This window comes from Hyaena hyaena, unplaced genomic scaffold, assembly GCF_003009895.1.
Source record: "Hyaena hyaena isolate Hyena2069 unplaced genomic scaffold, ASM300989v1 scaffold_1180, whole genome shotgun sequence".
Classification (NCBI taxonomy): Eukaryota; Metazoa; Chordata; class Mammalia; order Carnivora; family Hyaenidae; genus Hyaena; species Hyaena hyaena.
The window spans coordinates 81,216-95,725 of NW_024081814.1; the positions used below are offsets into that span (position 1 = coordinate 81,216).

The window sequence follows — 14,510 nt, forward strand, 5'->3', positions numbered from 1 at the left end:
CATCACCATGCAGATCAATTTTTCTTCATGCGTTTCTCTTCAAGGGTCTCATAGCTTTCTTGTGGGATCACTTGTTGCTTCAACATTCATTTGAAAGGCCGTGAGGTAAGAGCAATTCCTTTATCTGTCCCATTTGTGTGCAAAAGAATGTGAGTACTTTCCAATACTCAGCATCATTTCTTGGAACACTAAGATTACATCTTAATAAAATGAAAAGATAAAATAAAAAATACAGAAATAAAAAAATAAAGAAATGTAAACATGTCAGTAAAAATATGCACTAATCCTTAAAGAAGACTGTAAAGTTGTATGAGAAGTTGGGGGTTGGTTGAAATGGATAAAGGGGAACAAAAGCACACTTATCATGATGAGCATTGAATAATGTATAGAATTGTTGAATCACTACATTGTACATCTGAAACTAATGTAACATTGCATATTAATTATATTTCAACAAAAAATAAGAAAAGTAGTATTGCACAGTGAGATAATTTTGAAATATTTATGCATTTTTGACCTCAGCCTCCTCACAGCATAGTTGGAATTTTATTCATTTTCTTGGGGTTTTGTTTGCTTGTTTGTTTGTTTCCTATCGGGTTCTATGAGTCCTGTATATATTTTGGATGTTGACCCCCTTATAGATTTATGATTTGTAAGTATTTTCTCTCACTCAGTAGGCTGCCTTTTCATTTCATTGATGGTTTCCTTTTCTGTATAGAAGCTTTTTACTTATTCACTTATTAATGTTTCCCAGGCTTTTTAAAATTATTTACTGTTTAAATCTCATTTTTATCTATCCCCAAATTGTGTTTATTGTTAATAGGCTATTTATTTATGTATGTATTTATGTTTTTATTTAAATTCCAGATAGTAAACATACAGTGTATTATTCATTTCAAGTGTACAATACAATGATTCAAGACTTCCATACAACCCTTGATGCTCATCACAGCAAGTGCACACCTTAATTCCCATCATCTATTTAACCCATCCCCCCACCCTAACCCCTCTGGTAATCATCAGTTTGTTCTCTATGGTTAAGAGTCTGTTTCTTGGTTTGCCTCTTTCTCTCTTTTTTGTCCCCTTTGCTCATTTGTTTTATTTTTTAAATTTCACGTATGAATGAACTCATACGGCGTTTGTCATTCTCTGACTGACTTATTTTGCTTCATATAATTATCTCTGGCTCCACCCATGTCACTGCAAATGGCAAGATTTCACTCTTTATATGGCTGAGTAATATTCCATTGAATACACACACACACACACACACACACACACACACACACACACCACATCTTCTTTATCCATTCATTGATTGATGGACACTTAGGCTGTTTCTCTAATTTGGCTATTGAGATAATTCTGCAATAAACATCAGGGTGCATGTATTCCTTTGAGTCAGTATTTTAGTATTCTTAAATATTTAGTAATGCAATTGCTGGATTGTAGGGTAGTTCTATTTTTAGCTTTTTGAGGAATGTCCATACTGTTTTCCAGAGTGGTTGCATTCCCACCAAGAGAGCAAGAGGGTTTCCCTTTCTCCACATCCCCTTCATCACCTGTTGTTTCTTGTGAGTTTTTTTATTTCATCCATTCTGACAGGTATGAGACAATATCTCATTGTCATTTTGATTTGCATTTCCCTGATGATAAGTGATGTTGAGCATCTTTTCATGTCTCTTGGCCATCTGGATGTCTTCTTTGGAAAAATGTCTCTTCATCCCTTCTGTGCAGAAGCTTTTTAAGTTTGATGTAATCCCTCTTGTTCATTTTTGCTTTTGCTTTTGTTGTCAAATCCAAAAATCATTGCCAAGAGCAATGTCAAGGAGCTTACCCACTATGTTTTCTTTCTTGGTGTTTTAGAGTTTCAGGTCTTATAATCAGATCTTTAATTCATTTTGAGTTGATTACTATGTATGGTTTAACATGAGGATCCAGGTTCATTCTTTGGCATGCAGCTGCCCAATTTCTCACACCATTTGTGGAAGACTGTATCCTTCCTCCATTATATATTCTTAGCTCCTTTGTCAAAAATTAAGGCCGTATATGTGTAGGTTTAATTTCAGGCTTTCTATTCTGATGTATTCATCTATGTTTTGGTTTTTATATTTTGATTATAATAGCCTGGATATACAGTTTGAAATCAGAATGTGGAATGCCTCCAGCTTTGTTCTTTCTCAAGAGTGGTTTGGATATTTGGGCATCTTCTGTGGCTTGGTACAAATTTCAGGATTGCATGGCTATATTCCTATGAAAAATGCCTTTGGAATTTTGATAAAGAGTGCATTGAATCTGAAGAGAACCTTCTGTAGAGTGGATATTTAACAATATTGATTCTTCCAAACCTTGAGTACAGAATATCTTTCCATTTATTTATGTCATCTTCAATTTTTTTCCATCACTGATGTTACAGTTTTCGGTATATAGATCTTTCATCCCCTTAGTTAAATTTTTTCTCATGGATTTTATTATTTTTGATATGATAGTAAGCAGGATTGTTTGCTTAGTTTTTCTTTCTGAAAGATCATTAGTCAATAGAAATGATGATTTCAGTATGTTCATTTTTTATCTTGCAACTTTACTGAATTAGTTTATTTGTTCTAATAGGCTTTTGGTTGAGCTTATAATGTTTTCTAAATATAATATCATGCCACCTACAACTAGAGATAATTTTACTTCTTTTTTTTAAAATTTGAATACATTTTATTTATTTTTCTTGTATAATTGCTCTGGCTAGGGTTTCTAGTACTATATTGAATAAAAGTGGTGAGAATGGGCATCCTTGTCTTGTTCCTGATCTTAGAGGAAAAGCTCTCAGCTTTTAACCATTGAGTGCGATGTAACCTGTGGGCTTGTCATATATGGCCTTTATTATGTTGAGGTACACTTTTCTATACTCAATTTATTTAAAGTTTTGTCATGAAAGGGGGTTGCATTTTGTCAAATGTTTTTCCTGCATTTAATTACATGCTCATATGACTTTTAGTTTTTTAAGTCGTATGTCACATTTATTGATTTGTGTGTGTTGAAATGTCTTTGCATCTCATTATACACCATGATCAAATGGAATTTGGTGTATTATATCATGGTGTATAATCTTTTAAATCTGCTATTGGAAGTTCCGTTTGCTAACATTTTGTTGAATTTTTTTTCATTTATAGTCACCAAAAATATTGGCCTATAGTTTTCTTTTTTGTAGTGTCCTTATCTGGAGCTGAGCTGGTATCATAATAATTATAAAATGAGCTTGGGAGTGTCCTTCCTCTTTGCTTTTTTGGAAGAGTTTGAGAAGGATTGGAACAAATTCTTAAATGTTTGATAGAACTAACGAGAAAAGCAATCTGTTTCTGGAGTCTTCTTTTTGGGAGGTTTTGATTACGGATTCAATAAGCTTACTTGGAATTCATCTGTTCAGATTTTCTATTTCTTCATGAATCATTCTTGGTAGGTTATATGTTTCTAGATATTTATTCATTTCTTCTAGGTTGTCAAATTTGTTGACATATAATTATCCATACTATTTTTTCATGATTGTTTGTATTTCTGTGATATCCATTGCAATTCCTCAAATAATAGGAATTTCTAACTGTATTTGTGTCCTGTCTTTTTTTCTGGATTAGTCTAAGTAAAATTTCTCTTTTTTTATCTTTAAAAAAGTAGAACTTAGTTTCATTGATCTTTTCTATTGTTCTTTAAGTCTCTGTTTCATTTGCTTCTTTTCTGATCTTCATTATATCCTTCCTTCTACTGACTTTGGGTTTAGTTTTTTCTTCCTTTTCTAGTCCTTTACAGTGTAAAGTTTGGTTTATTTGAGATCTTTCTTTTTCTTAACGTAGGCACTTATCGCTGTAAACGTCCCTTTTCTCATTGGTTTTGCTGCATCCTATAAGTTTTGGTATGTTGTGTCTCCATTTTCACTTTTCTCAAGATATTTTTTTATTTCTCTTCTGGTTTCTTCTTTGACCCATTGGCCGGTCAGGAGCATGTTGGCTAGTCTCTCCATATTTATAAATTTTCTAGCTTCTTTTCATAATTGATTTCTAGTTTCATACTATTGTTGTTGGAAAAGATGCTTCATATGATTCCAACCTTAAGTTTATTAAGACTTATTTGTGGTCTACTACATAATAATTACAGGGTCCATCCATCAGGAAGAACTAACAATCATAAATGTCTACGCACCGAATATGGGAGCACCTAAATATCTAAAACAATTAATCACAAACAGAAACAAGCTTATAGATAAGAATGTGCTAATAGCAGGGGACTTTAATACTCCGCTTACAGCAATGGATAGGTCAACCAGACAGAAAATCACTAAAGAAATAATGGACTTGAAAGACACATTGGACCAGATGGATCTGACGGATATATTTAGAACTTTACATCCTGAGGCCAGGGAATTTACTTTCTTCTCAAGTGCGCATGGCACATTCTCCAAGATAGATCACATACTGGGACATAAAGCAGCCCTCAATAAATATAAAAGAATAGAGATCATACCATGCACACTGTCAGATCACAATGCTTTGAAACTTGAAATCAATTACAGGAAGAAGTCTGGAAAACCGCCAAAAACATGGAGGTTAAAGAACACCCTTCTAAAGAATGAATGGGCCAATCAGGCAATTAGAGAGGAAATTAAAAAATATATGGAAACAAATGAAAATGAAAACACAACAATTCAAAATCTATGGGATGCGGCCAAGGCAGTCCTAAGAGGAAAGTACATTGCTCTCCAGGCCTATTTCAAGAGATTAGAAAAAGCACAAGTCCAAAATCTAACAGCTCACCTAAAGGAGCTAGAGGCAGAGCAACAAGAACGCCCTAAACCCAGTAGAAGAAGAGAAATAGTAAAAATTAGAGCAGAAATAAACAACATAGAGACCAAAGAAACAATTGAACAGATCAATGAAACCAAGAGTTGGTTTTTTGAAAAAGTAAACAAAATTGACAAACCTCTAGCCAGGCTTATCAAAAAGAAAAGAGAGAGCACCCAAATAGACAAAATTATGAATGAAAATGGACTTATTACAACCAACCCCTCAGAAATACAAGCAATTATCAGGGAATACTATGAAAAATTATATGCCAACAAATTGGACAACTTAGAAGAAATGGACAAATTCCTAAACACACACTCACTACCAAAATTCACACGGGAAGAAATAGAAAACCTGAACAGACCCATAACGAGTGAAGAAATCGAATCAGTGATCAAAAATCTCCCAACAAATAAGAGCCCTGGACCTGATGGTTTCCCTGGGGAATTCTACCAGACATTTAAAACAGAATTAATCCCAATTCTTCTCAAGCTATTCCAAAAAATAGAAGTCGAAGGAAAACTCCCGGACTCATTTTATGAAGCCAGCATCACTCTGATTCCCAAGCCAGACAGAGATCCAACAAAAAAAGAGAACTATAGGCCAATATCCTTGATGAATACGGATGCAAAAATTCTCAACAAGATCCTTGCAAATCGAATCCAGCAGCATATCAAAAGAATCATCCACCAAGATCAAGTGGGATTCATTCCTGGGTTACAGGGCTGGTTCAACATTCGCAAATCAATCAATGTGATCCATCATATCAATAAAAGAAAAGATAAAAACCATATGATCCTGTCAATAGATGCAGAAAAAGCATTTGACAAAATACAGCATCCCTTCTTAATAAAGACTCTCGAGAAAGTTGGGATAGAAGGAACCTACTTAAACATCATCAAAGCCATCTATGAGAAGCCTTCAGCTAACATCATCCTCAACGGGGAAAAACTGAGAGCTTTCCCCCTGAGATCAGGAACACGACAGGGATGTCCACTCTCACCACTGTTGTTTAACATAGTGCTGGAAGTCCTAGCATCAGCCATCAGACAACAAAAGGAAATCAAAGGCATCAGAATTGGCAAAGAGGAAGTCAAACTTTCACTCTTCGCAGATGACATGATACTCTACATAGAAAACCCGACAGACTCCACCAGAAGCCTACTAGAACTGATCCAAGAATTCAGCCAAGTTGCAGGGTACAAAATCAACGTACAGAAATCGGTTGCATTTTTATACACCAATAATGAAGCAACAGAAAGAGAAATCAAGAAACTGATCCCATTCACAATTGCACAAAAAACCATAAAATACCTCGGAATAAACCTAACCAAGGATACAAGAGATCTGTATGATGAAAACTATAGAAAACTTATGAAGGAAATTGAAGAAGACACAAAGAAATGGAAAAACATTCCATGCTCATGGATAGGAAGAATAAATATAGTTAAGATGTCATTACTACCTAAAGCACTCTACACATTCAATGCAATTCCAATCAAAATTGCACCAGCATACTTCTCAAAACTAGAACAAACTATCCAAAAATTTGTATGGAACCACAAAAGACCCCGAATAGCCAAAGTAATACTGAAAAATAAAACCAAAACGGGAGGTATCACCATCCCAGACTTCAGCCTCTACTACAAAGCTGTCATCCTCAAGACAGTATGGTATTGGCACAAAAACAGACACATAGACCAATGGAACAGAATTGAGAACTCAGAAGTGGACCCAAAAGTATACAGCCAACTGATCTTTGACAAAGCAGGAAAGAATATCCAATGGAAAAAAGACAGCCTTTTTAACAGATGGTGTTGGGAGAACTGGACAGCAACATGCAGAAGAATGAAACTAGATCATTTTCTCACACCATGCACAAAAATCAACTCAAAATGGATAAAGGACCTGAACGTGAGACAGGAAACTATCAACACCCTAGAGGAGAAAGCAGGAAACAACCTCCTTGACCTCCACCGCAGCAACTTCTTACTTGACACATCCCCAAAAGCAAGGGAATCAAGAGCAAAAATAAACTGTTGGGACCTCATCAAGATTAAAAGCTTCTGCACAGCCAAGGAAACAACCCAGAAAATTAATAGGCAACCAACGGAATGGGAAAAGATAGTTGCAAATGACATATCAGATAAAGGGTTAATATCCAGAATCTATAAGGAACTCACCAAACTACACGCCCGAAAAACAAACAACCCAGTGAAGAAATGGGCAGAAGACATGAACAGACACTTCTCCAAAGAGGACATCCAGATGGCCAACAGACACATGAAACGATGCTCAGCATCCCTCCTCATCAGGGAAATACAAATCAAAACCACACTGAGATACCACCTCACGCCAGTCAGAGTGGCTAAAATGAGCAAATCAGAGAACTCTAGATGCTGGCGAGGATGTGGAGAAACGGGCACCCTCCTACACTGTTGGTGGGAATGTAAACTGGTACAGCCCCTCTGGAAAACAGTGTGGAGGTTCCTCAGGAAACTAACAATAGAACTCCCCTATGACCCAGCAATAGCACTGCTAGGAATTTACCCAAGGGATACAGAAATGCTGAGGCATAGGAGCACATGTACCCCAATGTTCATAGCAGCACTCTCCACAATAGCTAAAACATGGAAAGAGCCTAAGTGTCCATCAACAGATGAATGGATCAAGAAGATGTGGTTTATCTATACCATGGAATACTACATGGCAATGAGAAACAATGAAATCTGGCCATGTGTAGCAACATGGATGGACCTTGAGGGTGTTCTGCTGAGCGAAATAAGTCAGGCAGAGAAGGACAAATATCATATGTTTGCACGTATAGGAGGATTAGGAGGAACTTAACGGAGGACCAAGGGGGAGAAGAAGGGGGGAAATGGTGGGGGAAAGGGAGAGAGGCAAACCATGAGAGACTCTTGAATGCTGACAAAAACTGAGGACTGATGGATGTGGGGGGGAGGGGGGGAGGGGCATGGAGGAGGGCACTTTGGGGATGAGCACTGAGTGTTATGTGGAAACTAATTTGACAATAAACTATTTGTAAAAAAATAAAAAAATAAAAGTAAAAAAAAAAAAAAAAAAAGACTTATTTGTGGCCTAAAATACGATCTTAAGAGTATCCCTGAGAAGAGTGCATATTCTGTTGTTATTGAGTGGAATGTTCTCTAAATGACTGTTAGGTTCATGTCATCTAACACATAGTTTACTTCCAATATGACCTTATTGGTTTTCTGTCTGGGTAATGTACCCATTGATGATAGTGGGATATTTAAACTCCTACTATTATTGTATTGCTATTTCTCCCTTCAGATCTGTAATTTTTGTTTTATCGATTTAGATGTTCTATGTTAGATGCACAAATATTTACAATGCTATATCTTCTTGATAAATTGACTCCACTGTAGTAGGATTCTGTGAAGGTTTTTAAAAATAATGTATGAATGTAACCATGACTTCCTTTTTTTCTCAAAGCATTAAATGCCTTTCATATATTGATCAAGTAAGAATATGGATACTGTTTCTAGGGGCTCAGTGAATTAAACATCTGACTCTTGGTTTTTGCCTTGGGTCATGACTTCAAAGGTTCATGAGTTCAAGCCCTGCATAGGGCTCTATGCTCATAATGTGGAGGCTGCATGGGATTTGCTACCTCCCTCTCTCTTTGCTCCTCCTCCACTCTTAAAATAAATAAATATTTAAAAGAAAAATAATATGGATACTATTTACTGATCACCCTTTCTTTGCCAGGCTCCATTCTAGGCAGTTGCATATTATTCTAACAATAATCTTAAATACTGATTTCTATTATCCTTATATTTTAAAAGAGGTTAAACAATTTACTTGAGGTCAGCCATCTACGAAGTAGCAGTCATAAGGTTTCTACCTAAATTTAATGTATCCCAGAGTGATTTGCTTTCTACCATAAACATGTCTATAATCTTTGATAAAACATTACCATCACATTTGAAAATTCCCTGATTTTATAATTGTCATTGTGTGAGGAATCTCCTCATCTGGTGAAACTCTCATTTATGGGCTTAGGGAAGATAGAAAGCTTTGGAAAACAACACTCCTGACCTCCTTCCTCTTGTCTAAAGAGTAGGCCAAAATCTCCAGCCCTCAGTTTAGAAACATGCTATTGATAGTTTTTATTTGGCTTGAAATCTAATTGAAAGATGTCCTACATTCTTGACCTGTGAAAATTAGACCTGAGAAAAGTCTTTCAAAGTATGTAACAGAAAGAATATGCCAGAATTTCTTTGTTGGCATAGTTAGCATGGTAAACACCACAAATCAAACAAAAAAGGCAAAAATGTCATCATGCAAAACTTCAAACAATAGATTAATTTATGGTAAATTCCAACTTGAAAGTATTATTCCACAGATAATTAGTCTGTATTTGCTTGTCTTTTGATATATTGTTCCATTAACAATACATGATATTATTTCAGTTCTAAATGCTGATGGATAAAGCAGGTATAGAAGATTAATTCTATTTTCTTCCTAGTATGTAGAATTATGTAATGCCTTCAGTTTTCTAACAATGTTTCAGATTTCATTTGTATCAGGATTGGTCCTTATTTATTTGCATTTAATTTTTTTTTAGTCTCATTATAAGAAATTTAAACTTCTTGAAAATAGAAAGTTTAGTCTCTGTTTCTTTTAAGTTCCATTCAAAATAATAAACACTTACTGAAAACTTACAATATTACTAGCTAGAAGTATTATTTGGATGCATATGTTTAAAACATTATTACTTAGGAGATAAATCTTTAATGTAAGGAAATGGGAGACCACTCAATTTAGTAAGACAGAACACTCTAATCTGACTGACACCATCAAATATGATCATAGTTTAGCTAAGAAGTCACAAAGCATTTGCAAGTTTGGGCCCTAGACCTGTGGGCAGGCAACCTAAATTTCTCAAAATCATCTAATATTGTAATTAACCACATGCTTTATGTAAAGAATGCACAGTAGCCAAAGTAAGAGCACAAGTCTGACTGCAATTTTCCACTTTACTGAAGAATAGCAAATAAATTATGACACTATTCAGCCTAAACTAATAATTATTAATTATAATATATCAAACTTATTTTTCAGAGGCACTTATTATCAAGACTAGAATTCTACCATTTAAATATATTTTCTCTCCTATCATGAAATTTGTAATCATACATTTATTAAATCCATTTTAAAGATTTATTTTTAGTACCTACAGACACTTAGATATGTTCAAAACAAATTGAATGAGAAAGGGAACTATGAACATATTTCATAGTACAATTTGCAAACTGTGAAATATGCTTGGATCACTTTCCTGGAAAAGATCCACAACTGAAATTATACTCCAGGAATTTTCTGCTGAACCTAACAGCTTGATATGAATAATAGTCTAAAGCCATTTTGTTGATGAAACAAATCTTTGTTTTGAGGGAATAAATAGTTTATGTTGCAGAATATTACACACTATCCAAGTAAATGGTCAGCAAAGCTTTTTATGAATATTTAATTAAATTTATCTAGTTAATAATAGTTCTTTGAAAAACCTAAACTGAAAATTAAGAGAAGCCATGTACCTGGGCATCTGATTGACACCACTTTTATTTAATATAATAATACCAATTGAGTTCCATTGAGAAGTTCATAATGGCCTTTATTTACATTTAATTAGCACCTCTCTGGATTAATTCTTCATTTTATAAACCTAATACAACCTTAATACTGGAAGATGTGAATTGAATATGATAACAACATGTACCTGGTTGTTTTAATTAATCTGTCTAAACTGAACATGCCACTTCAAATTCATAAAGATCAAGCTTTATGCTACCCTTAGACTTCTCATCATATTAATTGGATGCTCTGCTAAAAAATGATCTTTATATTATTCTGACTCTGTGGCAAGTAGTGCATTTCCAGTTGGTTATGATAAGCATGGAGAGTATACATATAATGTTTATTTGAGATATTTATTTAGGCTAGAAGAAACAAAATATTATCATTGGTTAATTCTAAGTGATGAAAGTATAGATGATTAAAAATAATTTCCTATAATTTCCATAATTTTTATACTAAATATTTAGTAATTTTGTGAAAAAATGTAATTATATTACATATAAAATAACATATATGAAATATATATACATATATATGTATATAGTTATACAGTTTAAATCTGTCTTGGCAGTTCAAGGAAACATCATACATCTTTTTTTTTTTTTAATGTTTTATTCATTTCTTGGAGAGAGAGAGAGAGAGAGAGACAGCGTGAGCAGGGAGGGTCAGAGAGAGAGGGAGTCACTGACTCTGAAACAGGCTCCAGGCTCTGAGCCGGCAGTCAGCACAGAGCCCGACGTGGGGCTCGAACCCACGAACCGCGAGATCATGACCTAAGCGAAAGCCGGAAAGTCGGACGCTTAACCGACTAAGCCACCCAAGCGCCCCTCATCATACATCTTTTATACTCATATTTCTACTTATTTCAGCATTGATGAAGGTAAAGGTGAGAAGCAGATCAAAATATGAGACCATGTGAACCTTCATAATTTGTATGGTTTTTATAAAGGACAATAAGAGTGACAAATCCGCAATGAAGGAATGATATTTTATGAGACTTCCTTTTGAAAAAGTAAATGGGAACCTTAAATATAGAGTGGTAGCTTGCCAAAATGTCTTTTTTTTTTTTTTTTCTTTTTCTGAAGCGATTTGTTCATTTTTTCTCCCGGGATTGGAACCAAGACAATTAGATTTACCATTTGATTCTCAGATAATAGTTTGTTGCCAATAACTAAATGAATGATTATAGATTATATCAGAGGCACATTCTACTAATTTGTGATCATAAATTAACCATATTCAGATTAAGAAGAGAAAGGCACAATCTAGTTAAAGGGACAAAAGCATTTAAAATGTAAAATAATATATCAACAAGTAGAAAGTAGCAACCAAACGAATGGTAGAGTTTACAAATTGTAAAAAAAAAAAAAAAAAAAAAAAAAAAAAGATAGAGCTTACAATGTCTTATCCTAGTTGATTCTATAAATGGGAACTGATGCCAAAAAACAACCAGAATTAATGCTGAAAGAGCCTATCATATAACATAAACAGTTTCTCATGAAAACATCCTCTCTGATCCAAGAACTTAAAGAAGAGAATGTTGTCCTATCACAGGAGTATTGGTGGCCCTGTCAGATTTGATAAAGGGATTTTTAAAATTTCGTTGCTATTACCGGGAAAAGGATAGTTGCATTTAAATTTCAAACTTTATTTTTAAATGAGGTTTTTACTTTATATTTGTGAGAATATTATTTTTTACCTTTTTGTCATGCTTTTTTGACTGCCCCAGTGATCTCTTAAAGCAGCATGTTTTTCCCTAATCTTTAACTGTCATCTTTAATTATATATGATTGCTAAAATAAACTTCTATGCATCGGGGCTACAGAGAGCAAGGGATAGGTTGTCCTCTGGAGAAATAGGGAGGAAAGCAATGATTAAATAAATATACGATCTAATTGGGACATAATTAATAATTCTTTATAAAATATGATTAACCATCATTTGATAAAAATATTTTTCCTACTTTGTCTAGTAAAAATAAAGGCTGCATATCCACATGACATGAATGTTCTGTCTCCTGGGATTAAATGGGAGATGGCAGCATTGGAACCAGCAGAGAACCAAGACAGTTGGATTTTAGTTCTGGTTCTATCTCTGCTTAGTTCTGCGACTTTGGATAAAGCATGACTTTTTGAGCCATTGTATTTTTCATCTGTAGAGGCGTACTTAATCTGTATTATTTGGGTCTGTCCTTGAATCTTATATATACAACTCTGGGACGTTAGAAATGAGTGATCTCACTTAAAAGTAAACCTAAACCAAATCGCTTTCCAATTTGGAAGAGTACATATGTCCTCTCTTGATTCACTGTTCATCACTCTTCATTTTGTTGACCATCATTAGCTGATATTGATAATGTCTTCCTTTACTTGAGTTCAATATCATGATCTGTATTTTTACAACCTACATCATGCACACACTGTGCAAATAACAGTAGGGAATCCATGAAGGCATTTAGAAATGAGTCTAATTTGATGTGTGGTCATATTTGAAAAGAAAGATAAAACAAGGGCACTATGAATTATCCTATGTGCTTATCACACCTCCCTTCGTGCCAAAACATTAGAGCTAACAAGCAATCTGTACTGTTTACTATTACAAATTTACTATTTTCCAGTTAAAATCCCCTTTGTGAGACTAGTAATACAATATTAGTCTGAAAATTTTTAAATTTCCCCAAGAAGGATAGAAATTTTGTACAATACTCAATGGTGTTGGCCCTTTATAGTCAGAAGCAGTTAGGTGCCATATTTGAGGGGCAGGGAAGGAGTGCAGCATAATGGCTAAGAACAAGAATTTGGCTATGAGACTTAACAATGATGTGAACTTAACAAGCAATTTTTGGGGCACCTGGGTGGCTCGGGATCAAGCCTGATGTTGGGATCTCTCTCTCTCTCTCTCTCTCTCTCTCTCTCTCTCTCTCCCCTGCTCACACTGTCTGTCTCTCTCTCTAAAATTAAAAAAAAAAATAATGACTTTCATTTTTCTCAGTGTTTGTTATATTGTCTAAAAAGTAGAGGTAATAATACACTCATTTCATGGAATTGCTATTGTGATTAAGTGAAAATATATATGTGAAGTGCTCATCCTCATGGATCTTATAGGCATTTATATAAATGAGAAGAGCCAAGAAAAGCATTACAATGTTTAAGAATAAAATAGAATTTTCCCAAGTACTTCTTGTCTGCTATTAAAGTTTTATTGAGATATAATTAAGATACCTTAAAACTCATCTGCTTAAGTATACAAGTCAATGTGTTTAATATATCCATAGACTTTTGCAATGGTCACCACTACATAATTGTAGAATATTTCTTCACTCCCCCCCCAAAAAAAACTCTATACCGTATTTTATTTTCTGTCTCTCTGCATTTAGTTATGCTGGACATTTCAAGTCAAGATATACAATATGTTGTCTTTTGTGACTGGCTTTTCTTTCTAAAAATAATATTTTCAAGTTTTATCCATGTTAGAGAATATCTCAGTACTTCATTCCTTCTTATTACTGAGTAATATCCCATTGCATGTGTATATTATAATTCATTTATTTATTTGTCAGTTGATGGACATTGAGATGTTTTTTACTTTTTTTGGCAATTATGAATAATGATGCTAATGATTTTGAACAGATATATATTTTCCATTTTCTTGCATTATACACACATGAGTAGAATTGCTCATGAGTAGAATTGCTGGAGATCATATGGTAATTCTGTTTAATATACTGAGGAACTCCTAGCCAATATTTTTTTCCCTATGGTTTCAATTAGCAATAATCGTGCCTCAGATAAACCCTATTGGCTACAATATTGCCACTGTGCAAAGCTTTGCCTGTGGTTTCTGGTCATTTTGGCAGATATACATATATATGTATATCTGCCAAATATATATTAAATATATATATATTTAAATAAATGCCTGTTCACTTTTCCTCTTTTTAAAATTTGCTTTCTTTTTGGGTGTTTGTTATGTTTTATAATTGAGTTCTAAGTGTTCTTTATATATTCTGGATAATAATCCCTTATCAGATATTCAATTTGCAAACATTTTCTCCTGTGAGCT

At 34.2% G+C, this 14,510-nt stretch overlaps 1 pseudogene; it reads right to left on the bottom strand.

Annotated features, from left to right (window-relative positions):
- Positions 1 to 14,123: 14,123 nt before the first annotated feature.
- On the bottom strand, positions 14,124 to 14,275 carry LOC120224495 (annotated as a pseudogene).
- Between the last annotated feature and the right edge of the window lie 235 nt (positions 14,276 to 14,510).